Source organism: Oncorhynchus kisutch, linkage group LG17 (genome assembly GCF_002021735.2).
Source record: "Oncorhynchus kisutch isolate 150728-3 linkage group LG17, Okis_V2, whole genome shotgun sequence".
In the NCBI taxonomy this organism is placed as follows: domain Eukaryota; kingdom Metazoa; phylum Chordata; class Actinopteri; order Salmoniformes; family Salmonidae; genus Oncorhynchus; species Oncorhynchus kisutch.
In genome coordinates, this window is record NC_034190.2 from 5,300,269 (window position 1) to 5,321,169 (window position 20,901).

Genomic DNA, 20,901 nt, shown 5'->3' on the forward strand with positions numbered 1-20,901 from the left:
TTCACTTGGGTGTCTATATAGCTAGGTACTGTATCTATGAGTGAGAATTGGAAGGATATCACACCTCAGTCACACCGATCGTATATTTGCAATTTGGTACACCAGAAGTAGGTTAATTTCCAATGGAACGCGGCGTTTGCCTTGCAGCATCACAGAGGCAGTGTGGTGCATACGTTGGATTTATTGAACAGAAGGTGGAAGTAGGACACGTATCCAATTGATACTGCGTATTATTTTGTGCAATTTTGTTATCGGTGTGATCGTTTGGTTGCTGTTGCAGGGACGCATGCAAACCTCGCCCCCCTCCAATTTGCCCCCTCGACTAGCCAGCCGATTCCAATAGAGTACCACTGTACGAGTCATAATACCTATAAACTTAGAGGTCAAACGGGTAATAAATCAATAAATGAAATGCTAATATGGCTATCATAAAGAACTAGAAATGTCGTGATGATCTGGCCGTGACTGGCAAATCGAGGCAAAACTACGAATATCTGGATTTGAAAATAAGAGAGCTGCACACTCTAGGAGCTCAGATGAAAAAAAATGTAATTACCAACGTTTCGACAGCCAAACTGTCTTCATCAGGGTCTTCAAGAATCTCTGGATTAACTATATAATGTTAGCTAAATGTAGTATTGAATAAATACATTTGATTTAAATGGGAAATTCTGTGAACTGGCTTGGGTGAGTTTTAACTTGACACAACTGTTAGCAAAGGTATTTTTATACATGTTTAGTTCACCTTTATTTAACCAGTTGAGGCCAGTTGAGAACACCTTTATTTAACCAGTTGAGGCCAGTTGAGAACACCTTTATTTAACCAGTTGAGGCCAGTTGAGAACCAGTTCTCATTTACATCTGTGACCTGGCCCAAGATAAAGCCAAAGCAGTTAGACAAAAAGTTTACAGTCTAGCCAGACACCTAGGTATTTGTAAATGTCCACATTTTCTAAGTCAGAACTGTCCAGAGTAGTGATGCTAGGCGGGTGAAAAGCATGAATTTAGTTTTACCAGTGTTTTAAGAGCAGTTGGAGGCCACGGAAGGAGTGTTGTATGGCATTGAAGCTCGTTTGGAGGTTTAAGACAGTGTCCAAAGATAAAGATGGGCCAGATGTATACAGAATGGTGTCGTCTGCGTAGAGGTGGATTAGGGAATCACCCGCAGCAAGAGCAACATCGTTGACATATACTGAGAAAAGCATCAGCCCGAGAATTGAACCCTGTGGTACCCCCATAGACTGCCAGAGGTGTGGACAAAATGCCCTCCGATTTGACACACTGAACTCTATCTGAAAAGTAGTTGGTGAACCAGGCCAGGCAGTCATTTGAGAAACCAAGACTGTTGAGTCTGCCGATAAGAATGCAGTGATTGACAGAGTCAAAAGCCTTGGCCAGGTCGATGAAGACTGCTGCACAGTACTGTCTTTTATCAGTGGCGGTTATGATATCGTTTAGTACCTTGAGCGTGGCTGAGGTGAACCCGTGACCAGCTCGTGAACCGGATCGCACAGTTGAGAATGTACGGTGGGATTCAAATTGGTCAGTGACCTGTTTGATAACTTGGCTTTCGAAGACTTTAGAAAGGCAGGGAAGAATGGATATAGGTCTGTAACAGTTTGAGTTTAGTGTCTCCCCCTTTGAAGAGCTTTCAAATCTTTAGGGATCTTGGATGATACGAAAGAGAGGTTGAACAGAGTGGTAATAGGGGTTGCAACACTGGAGGCGGACAATTTTAGAAAGAGGGTCCAGATTGTCTAGCCCAACTGATTTGTACGGGACCAGGTTTTGCAGCTCTTTCAGAACATCTGCTATCTGGATTTGGGTGACGTAGAAGCTGGTGAAGCTTGGGCGAGTAGCTGCGGGAGGTACGGAGCTGTTGGCCGGGGTTGGGGTAGCCAGGGGTAAGCATGGCCAGCCGTAGAGGGATGCTTGTTGAAATTCTCGATTATTGTGGATTTATCAGTGGTGACAATGTTTCCTAGCCTCAGTGCAGTGGGCAGCTGGGAGGAGGTGCTCTTGTTCTCCATGGACTTTAGTGTCCCAGAACTTTTTGGAGTTAGAGCTACAGGATGCAAATTTCTGCTTGAAAAAGATAGCCTTTGCTTTCCTAACTGACTGCGTGTATTGGTTTCTGACTTCCCTGAACAGTTGCATATCGCGGGGACTATTCGATGCTAGTGCAGTCTGCCACAGGATGTTTTTGTGCTGGTTTAGGGCAGTCAGGTCTAGAGTGAACCAAGGGCTATATCTATTCCTAGTTCTAAAGTTTTTGAATGGGGCATGCTTATTTAAGATGGTGAGGAAATTACTTTTAAAGAACGACCAGGTATCCTCTACTGACAGGATGAGGTCGATATCCTTCCAGGATACCCGGGCCAGGTCGATTAGAAAGTCCTGCTCTCAGAAGTGTTTTAGGGAGCGCTTGACAGTGATGAGGGATGGTCGTTTGACCGCGGACCCATTACGGATGCAGGCAATGAGGCAGTGATCGCTGAGATCCTGATTGAAAACAGCCGAGGTGTATTTGGAGGGAAAGTTGGTCAGGAAAATATCTGAGGGTGCACATGTTTACGGATTTAGGGTTGTACCTGGTGGGTTCCTTGATAATTTGTGTGAGATTGAGGGTATCTAGTTTAGATTGTAGGACTGCTTGGGTGTTAAGCATATCCCAGTTTAGGTCGCTTAACAGAATGAACTCTGAAGATGGATGGGGGGGTAATCAATTCACAATTGGTATCCAATCAGCTGAGAGCTGAGGGGGGTCTGTAACAGTGAGAGACTTATTTCTGGAGAGATTAATTTGTAAAATTAGAAGCTTGAAAGGTTTGTGCTAAGACCTGGAAAGTATGACAGAACTCTGCAAGCTATCTCTGCGGTAGATTGCAACTCCTCCCCCTTTGGCAGTTCTATCTTGATGGAAAATGTTGTAGTTGGGATGGAAATCTCAGAATTTTTGGTGGCCTTCCTAAACGAGAATTCAGACACGGCAAGGACATCTGGGTTGGCGGAGTGTCCTAAAGGAGTGAGTAAAACAAACTTAGGGAGGAGACTTCTGATGTTAACATGCATGAACCCAAGGCTTTTACGGTTGCAGAAGTCAACAAATGGGAGCTCCCGGGGACCTGGGTTAACCTCTACATCACCAGAGGAACAAATGAGGAGGAGGTGTAGGATGAGGGTACGGCTAAAGGCTATAAAAACTGTTCGTCTAGTGCATTGGAGACAGAGAATAAAAGGAGCAGATTTCTGGGCGTGGTAGGATAGATTCAGGGCATAATGGTCAGACGGGTAGGGTGCGGGTACAGTGGAGGTAAACCTAGGCATCGAGTGACGATAAGAAAGGCTGCATCTCTGGATGCACTAGTTATGCTGGGTGAGATCACTGCATGTGTGGGAGGTGGGACAAAAGAGGTGTCATGACGTTGCCCTCTTTGGGTACAGCAAGCCCCCATCCCCCTCTCCCTGCCTCCTTCAACTAGGCTGCTGTGGTCAGAGAGAGGTCGTAAATTCCTGAGAAGACCCTGCCTCATGGCCACAGTATAGAGACAGAGTGAATTTTCATAGAGAACAAAGGAATTTCTTCCATCTCACTTGAGGTCCGAACAAATTTCATGTTCCGGAGAAAGTATAAAAGATCAGTGAAGAATCCAGCTACGAACTGGTCCATTTGTTACAACTTGGGGAAGCTCATGGGAGACTGTGTGGCCACTTTACCATAATGCTGTTTATATAATAGCCTCAGATATGAGGTTTACATCTAATTGTTGTATGAGTGAGTGAGTATGATACTGTTTACACAATTTTACAATGTGAATTTGGACTGTTTAATGAAGGAAACTCCAATTCCCTTTTGATTTGAACTAAATCAGAGGACCGCCCATGAGCCCAGTTAGGGTCAGGCATCCTGGGACAGCCCCTTTTCTACCATTCCGAATAAAACCCAACTTTGAGAAATTATCACCCGTTGTCCCCTCCATTACGAGGGGACAAAGGATGTAGACCATTGCTAAATCTTTTAAAACCATACCACGTGGTTAAACTCTTAGACTATCGATACCGACAGAATAAGAACAAGTCTTTGATATTAATTACTAGTCTGCAGCTAGGAATTCGGTATCATTGACCGTGAAGAACGAACCCGCCGAAACATCCATTCTATAACGAATGAATGAACGTCACTCTGAACAATCCATTCTAACCACGATAGGGAGGGAGAGACAATTCTACAAAAGAAACAAACTTTTCACCAGCGATCAAAACGACACACTAAGCTTAAATATATTGATTGATTGCAATGGTTCCAGAATGAGTGAGTGTTCATGTGCAAAGGATTAGCATTTCAATTGTTATAATTATCAACTGTGTGTTGTCTTATCTCAGTCGACCCCAACTTCCCTTTTGTCCACCAAGCCGCCATGCCAGTTTAGCCCACTGGGGAAACTCCGTTATCATTTCCTTGTAACTATCAACTGTTTGTTTATGCATTTCTGTGAATTACTTAGTTAGTAAATAAATGATTTAAGACAATTGATGTATGGATGACTCATGGTGAAGACTGGTTTCGTGCAGATGACCAACAATTTACGACGTTTGGAATGAGACTAACGTGAGGTAAAGTAAATAATTCATTAAGCAGAAGAATATGGATCAGATATGAAAATATCTGAAGGGTTATATTGGGAAATTATAACTTTGTAATCTAAATATTTTCCTTGGTGCCCCGACCTCCTAGTTAATTACGGTTACATGATTAATCAGTCTAATCTCGTAATACTAATTACAGAGAATCTTTGATAAAAACGAAGTCTTCAATTTAATGATAGTAAAGACACGACATGGGTATCTGAGGCACGTTGCGTGGGACTCGGGGCTCTGCAGTGAACTAAAACAATGATAACTAACCTAAACAACAGTACACAAGGCATGTTGACATTTGAGAGAGACATAAAGCGAGACATAAAGCAATCACAGGTGTTGATCAGGTAAGACAACAATAATTATTAAGAAATATAAAGAAGGGTTCCTGCAGCTGCAGTAATGCCCCGAATCGCAGGCCGCAATTGCACCCTTCTCGCAGATTCCAACCCTACATTCCATAACGGCTGCAGAGGCTACTGTTAGCTAGAGAGGAAAAGGGCAGTTTTTCTGAAAAACAAAAGAAACATTTCAATGTTCTCATTGTATCAGTTCTGGATCGAGGTCAGATTTGGAGTACTTTATCGATCCCATATCTCACGCCGGCTCCACAGTGTCGTAATGTAACCACGATTACGTTCCGTCCCCAGTACAGCTTAGAGGTAACAAGCGTAACAGTGGGGTCAGAATCTTCTGGCTACCCTCTTGAAGCACCGCTACCCTCTCTCTCTCCTTCTGGGTGCATTCTCCCTGTGATTGAGATGTAGCGTTGTGGTCTCCCCACCCCTGTCCATGTGTGACCCAGACTCTCACCGGCCACCTTCTGTGTGACCCCCGGTTACCACGGCAACGGAGCCTGAGAACTCTAGGTGGGCGGGTTCGGGGGCGGTGTGTATGTGAAAGCGGTGCAGGGTGTGGGAGTTTTGTTGTCATGTTTTCACACAGTGTCTTTCTCTCTCACACACACACACACACACACAACGGTTTGTGTTTTTGTATGAGGTTTTGTGCTGTCATATACACAGATGTTGAGATGTGGATTCCCTGGGAGTTTCTCATTTTGATTCTGATCAATCTCTGTCATCTCAACTCTCTCACACACGCGCACACACACTCTCTCCTTCCCGCACACACACTCTCTCCTTCCCACACACACACACACACACACACACACTCTCTCCTTCCCACACACACACACGCTCTCTCTCTCTCTCTCTCTGCCACACACACACGCACACACACTCTCTCTCCCCTTCACTCACACACACGCTCCTTGTGTCCTTGAGAATGTGTTGGTCCGTAGGGAGTTGTCAGTGTTCCAGCAGCTGAGGTCACCTGGTACAGCTAACGGGGTTACTGTAATAACGGGGTTACTGTAATAACGGGGTTACTGTAATAACGGGGTTACTGTAATAACGGGGTTACTGTAATCTACTAGATCTACTATCACAACCGACAGGAAACACGCTGGCCCAGTGGCAGGAAACACGCTGCAACTGGCCCAGTGGCAGGAAACACGCTGCAACTGGCCCAGTGACAGGAAACACGCTGCAACTGGCCCAGTGACAGGAAACACGCTGCAACTGGCCCAGTGACAGGAAACACGCTGCAACTGGCCCAGTGACAGGAAACACGCTGCAACTGGCCCAGTGACAGGAAACACGCTGCAACTGGCCCAGTGACAGGAAACACGCTGCAACTGGCCCAGTGACAGGAAACACGCTGCAACTGGCCCAGTGACAGGAAACACGCTGGCCCAGTGACAGGAAACACGCTGCAACTGGCCCAGTGACAGGGAACGCGCTGCAACTGGCCCAGTGACAGGAAACACGCTGGCCCAGTGACAGGAAACGCGCTGCAACTGGCCCAGTGACAGGAAACACGCTGGCCCAGTGACAGGAAACACGTTGCAACTGGCCCAGTGGCAGGAAATGCGCTGCAGCTGGCCCAGTGACAGGAAACATGCTGCAACTGGCCCAGTGGCAGGAAACAGGCTGCAGCTGGCCCAGTGACAGGAAACACGCTGCAACTGGCCCAGTGACAGGAAACACGCTGACCCAGTGGCAGGAAACACGCTGCAACTGGCCCAGTGACAGGAAACACGCTGCAACTGGCCCAGTGACAGGAAACATGCTGGCCCAGTGACAGGAAACATGCTGCAACTGGCCCAGTGACAGGAAACACGCTGCAACTGGCCCAGTGACAGGAAACACGCTGCAACTGGCCCAGTGACAGGAAACACGCTGGCCCAGTGACAGGAAACACGCTGCAACTGGCCCAGTGACAGGAAACACGCTGGCCCAGTGACAGGAAACACGCTGCAACTGGCCCAGTGACAGGAAACGCGCTGCAACTGGCCCAGTGACAGGAAACACGCTGGCCCAGTGACAGGAAACACGTTGCAACTGGCCCAGTGGCAGGAAATGCGCTGCAGCTGGCCCAGTGACAGGAAACATGCTGCAACTGGCCCAGTGGCAGGAAACAGGCTGCAGCTGGCCCAGTGACAGGAAACACGCTGCAACTGGCCCAGTGACAGGAAACACGCTGACCCAGTGGCAGGAAACACGCTGCAACTGGCCCAGTGACAGGAAACGCGCTGCAACTGGCCCAGTGACAGGAAACACGCTGGCCCAGTGACAGGAAACACGCTGCAACTGGCCCAGTGACAGGAAACGCGCTGCAACTGGCCCAGTGACAGGAAACACGCTGGCCCAGTGACAGGAAACGCGCTGCAACTGGCCCAGTGACAGGAAACACGCTGGCCCAGTGACAGGAAACACGCTGCAACTGGCCCAGTGACAGGAAACACGCTGGCCCAGTGACAGGAAACACGCTGCAACTGGCCCAGTGACAGGAAACACGCTGGCCCAGTGACAGGAAACACGCTGCAACTGGCCCAGTGACAGGAAACACGCTGGCCCAGTGACAGGAAACAGGCTGCAACTGGCCCAGTGGCAGGAAATGCGCTGCAGCTGGCCCAGTGACAGGAAACACGCTGCAACTGGCCCAGTGGCAGGAAACAGGCTGCAGCTGGCCCAGTGGCAGGCTACAGCTGGCCCAGTGGCAGGAACCAGGCTGCAGCTGGCCCAGTGGCAGGCTACAGCTGGCCCAGTGGCAGGCTACAGCTGGCCCAGTGGCAGGCTACAGCTGGCCCAGTGGCAGGAACCAGGCTACAGCTGGCCCAGTGGCAGGAACCAGGCTACAGCTGGCCCAGTGGCAGGAAACAGGCTACAGCTGGCCCAGCTTCTGGCCCTCTGTGTGTGTCTGTGGTAGAGAGAATAGACTACCTCGTACAGCAGAAACACACTGACCTAGTTGCGGTCATGTGAGAGAAAGGGTCTGTCTGTGAAAGAGAGAGGAAAAAGAGAGACCGTCTAAGTAGAGAAGCCTGGATCTGTCCTCTATCTAGGCCTAGCTGCCGGTGGGTGAATGGTTGTGTGTGTGTGTGAGAATGGGGCGGATGTGTGTGAATGGGGGGGTGTGTGTGTGTGTGTGTGTGTGTGTGTGTGTGACTAGATGCAAGTTTCTATTGTTCCAAGGGGAGAATTGGTTCCCACAGTCTGCCACTCCAGTTCTCTCCCACAGGACCCAGTCTCTCCCCTGACACTCCCCACGGGACCCAGTCTCTCCCCTGACACTCCCCACGGGACCCAGTCTCTCCCCTGACACTCCCCACGGGACCCAGTCTCTCCCCTGACACTCCCCACGGGACCCAGTCTCTCCCCTGACACTCCCCACGGGACCCAGTCTCTCCCCTGACTCTCCCCACGGGACCCAGTCTCTCCCCTGACTCTCCCCACGGGACCCAGTCTCTCCCCTGACTCTCCCCACGGGACCCAGTCTCTCCCCTGACTCTCCCCACGGGACCCAGTCTCTCCCCTGACTCTCCCCACGGGACCCAGTCTCTCCCCTGACTCTCCCCACGGGACCCAGTCTCTCCCCTGACTCTCCCCACGGGACCCAGTCTCTCCCCTGACTCTCCCCACGGGACCCAGTCTCTCCCCTGACTCTCCCCACGGGACCCAGTCTCTCCCCTGACTCTCCCCACGGGACCCAGTCTCTCTAGTCACTCAACTCTGGCGCCCCCGACTCGAGTTCATTGAAAATGGAGCCGATATTATTCACTGATTATGAAACGGCTTTTCTCCCTATCAGACAATACTGTGTTGCTGTCTGTGTTTGTGTGTTCTCGTGTGTGTGTGCGTGCCGTTGTATAATTAAGCAATAAGGCACGAGGGGGGGGGTCCTGTTAACACACAGACATACCACCTCCTACATCCTGTTAAAATACACATACCACCTCCTACATCCTGTTTACACACAGACATACCACCTCCTACATCCTGTTTACACACAGACATACCACCTCCTACATCCTGTTTACACACAGACATACCACCTCCTACATCCTGTTTGCACACAGACATACCACCTCCTACATCCTGTTAGCACACAGACATACCACCTCCTACATCCTGTTAACACACAGACATACCACCTCCTACATCCTGTTTACACACAGACATACCACCTCCTACATCCTGTTTGCACACAGACATACCACCTCCTACATCCTGTTAGCACACAGACATACCACCTCCTACATCCTGTTAACACACAGACATACCACCTCCTAGCTCCTCTGGTCTGGATACAACATCCTGCTAACACACAGACATACCACCTCCTACATCCTGTTAGCACACAGACATACCACCTCCTACATCCTGTTAGCACACAGACATACCACCTCCTACATCCTGTTAACACACAGACACCATTTATTTATTTCCCCTTTATTTAACCAGCTATATGGCCACTATACCACGGCTAAGGGTTGTTCTTATGCAATACGGAGAGCCTGGATACAGCCCTTAGCTGTGGTATATTGGCTATATACCACAAACCCCCGAGGTGCCTTATTGCTATTTTAAAACTGATCAACAACATAATTAGAAGAGTCAAAAATAACTGTTTTGTCATACCCGTGGTATACGGTCTGATATACCACTGCTGTCAGCCAATCAGCATTCAACGTCGCGTTAGAAGAGCACTAGAGACGGACGCCGGTGGAACGAGGTAGTCCTGTGTTTCAGGAATTCACGATTCAGTCAAACGGTTCCGTTTTTCACTGAAAGAATAACCGTTTTGTTTTTGCTATTATAGTTTCTGGGTTTGACCATATTAATGACCTATGGCTTGTATTTCTGTGTTTATTATAATTAAATCTATGATTTGATACTTGATTGCGCAGTCTGACTGAGCGGTGGTAGGCACCAGCAGGCTCATAAGCATTCATTCAAACGGCACTTTCCTAGATTTGCCAGCAGCTCTTCGCAATGCTTGAAGCACAGCGCTGTTTATGACTTCAAGCCTATCAACTCCTGAGATTAGGCTGGCAATACTATAGTGCCTATAAGAACATCCAATAGTCAAAGGTATATGAAATACAAATGGTATAGAGAGAAATAGTCGACTCGTCATAATTCCTATAATAAATACAACCTAAAACTTTCTATCTGGGAATATTGAAGAACTGGGAATATTGAACCACCAGCTTTCATATGTTCTCATGTTCTGAGCAAGGAATTAACCGTTCGCTTTTTTTTTTACATGGCACATCAAATCAAATCAAATTTATTTATATAGCCCTTCGTACATCAGCTGATATCTCAAAGTGCTGTACAGAAACCCAGCCTAAAACCCCAAACAGCAAGCAATGCAGGTGGAGAAGCACGGTGGCTAGGAAAAACTCCCTAGAAAGGCCAATACCTAGGAAGAAACCTAGAGAGGAACCAGGCTATGTGGGGTGGCCAGTCCTCTTCTGGCTGTGCCGGGTGGAGATTATAACAGAACATGGTCAAGATGTTCAATGTTCATAAATGACCAGCATGGTCGAATAATAATAAGGCAGAACAGTTGAAACTAGAGCAGCAGCACAGTCAGGTGGAAGTTGAAACTGGAGCAGCAGCATGGCCAGGTAGACTGGGGACAGCAAGGAGTCATCATGTCAGGTAGTCCTGGGGCATGGTCCTAGGGCTCAGGTCAGTTGAAACTGGAACAGCAGCATGGCCAGGTGGGCTGGGGACAGCAAAGAGTCATCATGTCAGGTAGTCCTGGGGCATGGTCCTAGGGCTCAGGTCCCCCGAGAGAGAGAAAGAAAGAGAGAAGGAGAGAATTAGAGAACGCACACTTAGATTCACACAGGACACCGAATAGGACAGGAGAAGTACTCCAGATATAACAAACTGACCCCAGCCCCCCGACACATAAACTACTGCAGCATAAATACTGGAGGCTGAGACAGGAGGGGTCAGGAGACACTGTGGCCCCATCCGAGGACACCCCCGGACAGGGCCAAACAGGAAGGATATAACCCCACCCACTTTGCCAAAGCACAGCCCCCACACCACTAGAGGGATATCTTCAACCACCAACTTACCATCCTGAGACAAGGCTGAGTATAGCCCACAAAGATCTCCGCCACGGCACAACCCAAGGGGGGGCGCCAACCCAGACAGGATGACCACAACAGTGAATCAACCCACTCAGGTGACGCACCCCCTCCAGGGACAGCATGAGAGAGCCCCAGCAAGCCAGTGACTCAGCCCCTGTAATAGGGTTAGAGGCAGAGAATCCCAGTGGAAAGAGGAGAACCGGCCAGGCAGAGACAGCAAGGGCGGTTCGTTGCTCCAGAGCCTTTCCGTTCACCTTCCCACTCCTGGGCCAGACTACACTCAATCATATGACCCACTGAAGAGATGAGTCTTCAGTAAAGACTTAAAGGTTGAGACCGAGTTTGCGTCTCTGACATGGGTAGGCAGACCGTTCCATAAAAATGGAGCTCTATAGGAGAAAGCCCTGCCTCCAGCTGTTTGCTTAGAAATTCTAGGGACAATTAGGAGGCCTGCGTCTTGTGACCGTAGCGTACGTATAGGTATGTACGGCAGGACCAAATCAGAGAGATAGGTAGGAGCAAGCCCATGTAATGCTTTGTAGGTTAGCAGTAAAACCTTGAAATCAGCCCTTGCTTTGACAGGAAGCCAGTGTAGAGAGGCTAGCACTGGAGTAATATGATCAAATTTTTTGGTTCTAGTCAGGATTCTAGCAGCCGTATTTAGCACTAACTGAAGTTTATTTAGTGCTTTATCCGGGTAGCCGGAAAATAGAGCATTGCAGTAGTCTAACCTAGAAGTGACAAAAGCATGGATTAATTTTTCTGCATCATTTTTGGACAGAAAGTTTCTGATTTTTGCAATGTTACGTAGATGGAAAAAAGCTGTCCTCGAAATGGTCTTGATATGTTCTTCAAAAGAGAGATCAGGGTCCAGAGTAACGCCGAGGTCCTTCACAGTTTTATTTGAGACGACTGTACAACCATTAAGATTAATTGTCAGATTCAACAGAAGATCTCTTTGTTTCTTGGGACCTAGAACAAGCATCTCTGTTTTGTCCGAGTTTAATAGTAGAAAGTTTGCAGCCATCCACTTCCTTATGTCTGAAACACATGCTTCTAGCGAGGGAAATTTTGGGGCTTCACCATGTTTCATTGAAATGTACAGCTGTGTGTCATCCGCATAGCAGTGAAAGTTTACATTATGTTTTCGAATAACATCCCCAAGAGGTAAAATATATAGTGAAAACAATAGTGGTCCTAAAACGGAACCTTGAGGAACACCGAAATTTACAGTTGATTTGTCAGAGGACAAACCATTCACAGAGACAAACTGATATCTTTCCGACAGATAAGATCTAAACCAGGCCAGAACATGTCCGTGTAGACCAATTTGGGTTTCCAATCTCTCCAAAAGAATGTGGTGATCGATGGTATCAAAAGCAGCACTAAGGTCTAGGAGCACGAGGACAGATGCAGAGCCTCGGTCCGATGCCATTAAAATGTCATTTACCACCTTCACAAGTGCCGTCTCAGTGCTATGATGGGGTCTAAAACCAGACTGAAGCATTTCGTATACATTGTTTGTCTTCAGGAAGGCAGTGAGTTGCTGCGCAACAGCCTTCTCTAAAATTTTTGAGAGGAATGGAAGATTCGATATAGGCCGATAGTTTTTTATATTTTCTGGGTCAAGGTTTGGCTTTTTCAAGAGAGGCTTTATTACTGCCACTTTTAGTGAGTTTGGTACACATCCAGTGGATAGAGAGCCGTTTATTATGTTCAACATAGGAGGGCCAAGCACAGGAAGCAGCTCTTTCAGTAGTTTAGTTGGAATAGGGTCCAGTATGCAGCTTGAAGGTTTAGAGGCCATGATTATTTTCATCATTGTGTCAAGAGATATAGTACTAAAACACTTGAGCGTCTCTCTTGATCCTAGGTCCTGGCAGAGTTGTGCAGACTCAGGACAACTGAGGTTTGGAGGAATACGCAGGTTTAAAGAGGAGTCCGTAATTTGCTTTCTAATAATCATAATCTTTTCCTCAAAGAAGTTCATGAATTTATCACTGCTAAAGTGAAAGTCATCCTCTCTTGGGGAATGCTGCTTTTTAGTTAGCTTTGCGACAGTATTAAAAAGGAATTTCGGATTGTTCTTATTTTCCTCAATTAAGTTAGAAAAATAGGATGATCGAGCAGCAGTAAGGGCTCTACGGTACTGCACGGTACCTTCCTTCCAAGCTAGTCGGAAGACTTCCAGTTTGGTGTGGCGCCATTTCCGTTCCAATTTTCTGGAAGCTTGCTTCAGAGCTCGGGTATTTTCTGTGTACCAGGGAGCTAGTTTCTTATGAGACATTTTTTTTGTTTTTAGGGGTGCAACTGCATCTAGGGTATTGCGCAAGGTTAGATTGAGATCCTCAGTTAGGTGGTTAACTGATTTTTGTCCTCTGGCGTCCTTGGGTAGGCAGAGGGAGTCTGGAAGGGCATCAAGGAATCTTTGTGTTGTCTGTGAATTTATAGCACGACTTTTGATGTTCCTTGGTTGGGGTCTAAGCAGATTATTTGTTGCAATTGCAAACGTAATAAAATGGTGGTCCGATAGTCCAGGATTATGAGGAAAAACATTAAGATCCACCACATTTATTCCATGGGACAAAACTAGGTCCAGCGTATGACTGTGACAGTGAGTGGGTCCAGAGACATGTTGGACAAAACCCACTGAGTCGATGATGGCTCTGAAAGCCTTTTGGAGTGGGTCTGTGGACTTTTCCATGTGAATATTAAAGTCACCAAAGATTAGAATATTATCTGCTATGACTACAAGGTCCGATAGGAATTCAGGGAACTCAGTGAGAAACGCTGTATATGGCCCAGGAGGCCTGTAAACAGTAGCTATAAAAAGTGATTGAGTAGGCTGCATAGATTTCATGACTAGAAGCTCAAAAGACGAAAATGTCATTTTTTTTGTGTAAATTGAAATTTGCTATCGTAAATGTTAGCAACACCTCCGCCTTTGCGGGATGCACGGGGGATATGGTCACTAGTGTAGCCAGGAGGTGAGGCCTCATTTAAAACAGTAAATTCATCAGGCTTAAGCCATGTTTCAGTCAGGCCAATCACATCAAGATTATGATCAGTGATTAGTTCATTGACTATAATTGCCTTTGAAGTAAGGGATCTAACATTAAGTAGCCCTATTTTGAGATGTGAGGTATCATGATCTCTTTCAGTAATGACAGGAATGGAGGTGGTCTTTATCCTAGTGAGATTGCTAAGGCGAACACCGCCATGTTTAGTTTTGCCCAACCTAGGTCGAGGCACAGACACGGTCTCAATGGTGATAGCTGAGCTGACTACACTGACTGTGCTAATGGCAGACTCCACTATGCTGGCAGGCTGGCTAACAGCCTGCTGCCTGGCCTGCACCCTATTTCATTGTGGAGCTAGAGGAGTTAGAGCCCTGTCTATGTTGGTAGATAAGATGAGAGCACCCCTCCAGCTAGGATGGAGTCCGTCACTCCTCAGCAGGTCAGGCTTGGTCCTGTTTGTGGGTGAGTCCCAGAAAGAGGGCCAATTATCTACAAATTCTAATTTTTGGGAGGGGCAGAAAACAGTTTTCAACCAGCGATTGAGTTGTGAGACTCTGCTGTAGAGCTCATCACTCCCCCTAACTGGGAGGGGGCCAGAGACAATTACTCGATGCCGACACATCTTTCTAGCTGATATGCACGCAGAAGCTATGTTGCGCTTAGTGATTTCTGACTGTTTCATCCTAACATCGTTGGTGCCGACGTGGATAACAATATCTCTATACTCTCTACACTCGCCAGTTTTAGCTTTAGCCAGCACCATCTTCAGATTAGCCTTAACGTCGGTAGCCCTGCCCCCGGGTAAACAGTGTATGATCGCTGGATGATTCGCTTTAAGTCTAATACTGCGGGTAATGGAGTCGCCAATGACTAGAGTTTTCAATTTGTCAGAGCTAATGGTGGGAAGCTTCGGCGTCTCAGACCCCGTAACGGGAGGAGTAGAGACCAGAGAAGAATCGGCCTCTGACTCCGACCCGCTGCTTAATGGGGAAAACCGGTTGAAAGTTTCTGTCGGCTGAATGAGCGACACCGGTTGAGCGTTCCTACAGCATTTCCTTCCAGAAACCGTGAGAAAGTTGTCCGGCTGCGGGGACTGTGCCAGGGGATTTACACTACTATCTGTACTTACTGGTGCCACAGACGCTATTTCATCCTTTCCTACACTGAAATTACCCTTGCCTAACGATTGCGTCTGAAGCTGGGCTTGCAGCACAGCTATCCTCGCCGTAAGCCGAGTACAGCGGCTGCAATTAGAAGTCATCATGTTAATGTTACTACTTAGCTTCGGCTGTTGGAGGTCCTGACGAATCGTGTCCAGATAAAGCGTCCGGAGTGAAAAAGTTGAGGAAAAAATAAATAAATATATGAACGGTAATTAAAAAGTGAAAACCGTAAAGTTGTCAGGTAGCAAAACAGGTTAGCAACAAAACGCACAGCAACTCGAAAACAAGCCTGCAAGTTGTGACCGGAAATGACGTCAGACTGTAGAAACACATATTGCACTTTTCATTTCTTCTCCAACACTTTGTTTTTGCATTATTTAAACCAAATTGAACATGTTTCATTATTTATTTGAGACTAAATTGATTTTATTTATGTATTAGATTAAGTTAAAATAAGTGTTCATTGTTCAGTCAGTATTGTTGTAATTGTCATTATTATGTATGTATATATATATGTGTGTGTGTGTGTGTGTGTGTGTGTATTAAATAAATGAAAAAAATTGCCGATGTTTTTTAAAAAAAATTTTTTTATCGGTATCGGCTTTTCTTGGGGGGGGTCCTCCAATAATCGGTAACGGCGTTGAAAAATCATAATCCGTCGACCTCTACCATCAACACCACCGGTCTGTTTGGGTTGGAGGGTTTGTCATTTTGTCCTGTTGTTCATTCAAGGTAATTGGAGAATCCAGTGGGTTCTGGAATCCAGTGGGTTCTGGAATCCAGTGGGTTCTGGAATCCAGTGGGTTCTGGGAGTCTTTAATAGCTGATTCTAAGATTTTGTATTTGACCATGTATATGTTTTTGCTGTTTGTTATAGAGCCAAAAAGATTGGAGAAGTGGTTTATCCATACATCTCCATTTTGGATAGATAACTCTTCGTGTTGTTGTTTGTTTAGTGTTTTCCAATTTTCCCAGAAGTGGTTAGACTCTATGGATTCTTCAATTACATTGAGCTGATTTCTGACATGCTGTTCCTTCTGTTCCCGTAGTGTATTTCTGTATTGTTTTAGTGATTTACCATAGTGAAGGCGAAGACTCAGGTTTTCCGGGTCTCTGTTTTTCGGTTGAACAGGTTGCTCAATTTCTTTTGTAGGTTTTTGCATTCGTTATCAAATCATGTGTCATTGTTTAATTTTCTTCGGTTGCATATGCTTGAAATGGTTAGATTTGATAAGGAAGTTGAAAGGTCAAATATACTGTTGAGGCTTTCTACTGCCAAGTTTCCTCCGTCACTAGCTTGTCCAGGAAGTTGTCTTAAAGGGATTTAATTTATTGTTGCCTAATTGTTTTTTGGTCGGTTTCTACACTACTTTCCCCCTTCCCTATTATTCATTTCCTTTTTGTCTTTGATGCCTCATGATTGAACCTAGTGGTTAGAGTGTAGAGGCGGCAGGGTAGCCTAGTGGTTAGAGTGTAGAGGCGGCAGGGTAGCCTAGTGGTTAGAGTGTAGAGGCGGCAGGGTAGCCTAGTGGTTAGAGTGTAGAGGCGGCAGGGTAGCCTAGTGGTTAGAGAGTTGGACTAGTAACCGGAAGGTTGCAAGTTCAAACCCCCGAGCTGACAAGGTACAAATCTGTCGTCCCAGTGTTCGTAGGCCGTCATTGAAAATAAGAATTTGTTCTTAACTGACTTGCCTAGTTAAAGAGATGAGCTATAGGGTGTACCTAACATAGTCAACGGTAGGCTTCGAGGGGACTCCTATGTTCAGAACCAATTTGTGACAGAGCTGCAGGAGTTGTGACCCGTTCTTTGTTGGTTGTTTTAGTCATAGTTGTGTCTAGGGAGAGGGAATGCCTTCTCTCTCTCTCTCTCTGCAACCCTCAGTCTCTTTCTCTTCCTGCCTCGCGCTCTCTTTTTTTCTTTCCCTGTGTGTGTGTGTGTGTGTGTGTGTGTGTGTGTGTGTGTGTGTGTGGAGTCGGGAGGCTTTAGTATACAAAGTCTGAACACTGAGCTCATTGTCTGGACACATACTGGTCTGGGTTGAGCATAACCCCAGCCACGCTTTGTTGAGCATAACCCCAACCCGGCTTTGTTGAGCATAACCCCAACCCGGCTTTGTTGAGCATCACCCCAACCCGGCTTTGTTGAGCATTACCCCAACCCGGCTTTGTTGAGCATTACCCCAACCCGGCTTTGTTGAGCATCACCCCAACCCGGCTTTGTTGAGCATCACCCCAGCCACGCTTTGGGGGCAGTGATCTTAGTCTCTCTGTTCACGTTATTGACATGACAAGTGAAATTACTTCAGTTAAAAGGCTCAACATTTGCTTCTTCTTTTCTGTTGTCACTGGTCCCTCGGGCAGGTGGGACTGATCTTTTCTGTTGTCACTGGTCCCTCGGGCAGGTGGGACTGATCTTTTCTGTTGTCACTTGTCCCTCGGAGGTGGGACTGATCTTTTCTGTTGTCACTGGTCCCTCGGGGAGGTGGGACTGATCTTTTCTGTTGTCACTGGTCCCTCGGGCAGGTGGGACTGATCTTTTCTGTTGTCCAAAAGCTCAAGTCACAGGTCCTAATGTGCAAGAAACCGCAATCACATTTGAACTATTACCACTCAGAGAATCCGACAGAACATGTAGTCTCTGTCTAGAACTGGGCGTTTTATAGACACCGGTAGTTAGGTCTACTTCCCGTTATGACCCTAGGCTGACTAAGTGAGACAGGAAAGGGAGCTATTTCATCTACCATGGTCAGGAAATCCATTATGTATGTTTTGATGGGCAACATGTTAAAATTGGATCCAGAATGATCAGACGATACGTACTCTTGCGTTCATTACTCTTGCGTATTTTGCGCTCATCTTGTCCGTGAATATTGGCATATGGTTATATGCTCTGTGTCAGAATGCATCGGCCCCTTGAGAGAGAGGTGACATTTTAATACTGCTAAATAGTTAATTACCGAGAACTAGCCAGACTATGGCTACACAATGTCATTATTTATAGGCTAGCTAAATGTAATCAGAGATCTGTATGAAATGATGAGACGCTCACGTCTCGGCCCCGAACAATGACAGTCGTTGTTGTCCCAAAGGTGGGAATGCGGGCGACAAGCGTAGGTCCGAAACAAGCCCATATTGAAATGCATTGTTAAATTACTTAGTGATAATACGGTTGTGCTGGAAATGGAATTAACATTAACAGCCAATATTAATGAGAATAATAACTGAAAGCAATATTAGTAGGCCAGTCTCAACATGACAAGCTATAGCATGGTGTGAAAGCTCTCCCTCTCTCTCTCTCTCTGATGCAGATATACTTAACTCACTGAGACAGGTTTGCTAGGAAAGCAGGTGGGTGTGTACACACACACACACACACACACACACACACACACACACACACACACACACACTCTGAGAAACACAACACACTCTAAGCACACAGGACTCCATCTTTTGACTTTTCTCTCTTTCCTTTCTCTCTCTTTCTCTCTTTCTCTGTTATCTCCTCTTCCATACATCGGTCTGTCCATCTGTTCCGCCCACCTTTTTTAAAAAGTGTTCTATTGTCTTGTATGATCTCAAGATAGCGTCCATGTAAAAACAAAAACATGTCTGATTTAGGATTAATAATACCCTTAGTTAATTCTATGCATTTTGCAAAAAGTATTTTTGTACAGCTGTTCATTTGACACTATTTATTAGTAAGAAAATCCTTACAGGTAACTTGATTTATGGGAAATGGATGAGACTGAATAGAGAACTTAATGTGTTTTAAAATATAAGTTGTTGAATCATCGATGACTCTGTCATTTGTAACAAGTTTCTGTAAATTTATTTTTGGGAGCATTTCTAAGATACAAAAATAATTTGGTGCATATTTCAGAATTTTCCATCCAGCTTTACTATCTAAATATGCTTTATTTAAAGAAATATTTTTTCTTCCAAAATTCATTTTTTTCTTTTACCTTTTTTATTTAACGAGGCAAGTCAGTTAACTTTCCTAGCGCAGGCATTCCGCTAGCGGAACCCCTCGACTACATTCCTCTGGCGGAACCCCTCGACTACATTCCTCTGGCGGAACCCCTCGACTACATTCCTCTGGCGGAACCCCTCGACCACATTCTGCAAGCGGAACCCCTCGACCACATTCCGCTAGCGGAACCCCTCGACTACATTCCTCTGGCGGAACCCCTCGACCACATTCTGCAAGCGGAACCCCTCGACCACATTCCGCTAGCGGAACCCCTCGACTACATTCCTCTGGCGGAACCCCTCGACCACATTCTGCAAGCGGAACCCCTCGACCACATTCCGCTAGCGGAACCCCTCGACCACATTCCGCTAGCGGAACCCCTCGACCACATTCCGCTAGCGGAACCCCCCCGACCAGATTCTGCTAAAAAGGCAGCGCGCAAAATTAAAAATATATTTTTTAGAAATAGAAATATAACTGTCACAGATTAACAAGTCCAATACAGCAAATGAAAGATACACATCTTGTTAATCTACCCATCATGTCCGATTTCAAAAAGGCTTTATAGCGAAAGCACACCATATGATTATGTTAGGTCAGAGCCAAGTCAACAAAAAAAAACAGCCATTTTCCAGCCAAAGAGCGGAGTCACAAAAAGCAGAAATGGAGAGAAAATGAATCACTAACCTTTGATGATCTTCACCAGATGACACTCATAGGACTTCATGTTACACAATACATGTATGTTTTGTTCGATAATGTGCATATTTATATCCAAAAATCTGTTTACATTGGTGTGTTACCTGCAGTAATGTTTAGATTTCAAAACATCTGGTGATTTTTGCAGACATTTTCATAATAAACATTGATAAGATACAAGTGTTATTCACAGAATTAAAGATAGACTTCTCCTTAATGCAACCGCTGTGTCAGATTTCAAAAAAACTTCACGGAAACAGCAGAGCCCATTACACCCAGAGAAATCTCCGCCATTTCTAACAGAAGTTAGAAATAACACCATAAATATTCACTTACCTTTGTTGATCTTCACCAGAAGGCACTCCCAGTGAATCCCAGTTCGACAATAAATGACTGATTTGTTCCATAAAGTCCATCATTTATGTCCAAATAGCCACTTGTTGTTAGTGTTCAGCCCTTGTTGTTAGTGTTCAGCCCAGTAATCCATCTCCTCCAGACAATAACTCAAAAGTTCCGTTACAGTCCGTAGAAAGAAGTCAAACGATTTATGGAATCAATCTTTAGGATGTTTTTAACATAAAACATCAATAAGCTTCCAACCGGAGAATTCCTATGTCTGAAGAAAAGCACTGGAACATGAGCTAACTCTGTCGGGAGCGTGCGTCACGAGCCTGAGACACTCTGCGAGACCACTGACTCAAACAGGTCTCATGAGACCCTCCTTTATAGTAGACTCCTCAAACCAGTTTCTAAAGACGATTGACATCTAGTGGAAGCCGTAGGAAGTGCAACTTGACTCCATAGACACTGTATTCGGTAGGCCAAGCTTTGAAAAACTACAAACTTCAGATGTTCCATTCCCTGGTTGGATTTTTCTCAGGTTTCCACCTGCCCTATGAGTTCTGTTTTACTCAGACATCATTCAAACAGTTTTAGAAACTTCAGTGTTTTC

At 46.0% G+C, this 20,901-nt stretch overlaps 1 protein-coding gene across 3 annotated transcripts in view; it reads left to right on the forward strand.

Annotated features, from left to right (window-relative positions):
• Positions 1-20,901, forward strand: part of trit1 (tRNA isopentenyltransferase 1) — a 77,636-nt gene that overhangs the window by 470 nt on the left and 56,265 nt on the right. The window lies entirely within an intron of this gene.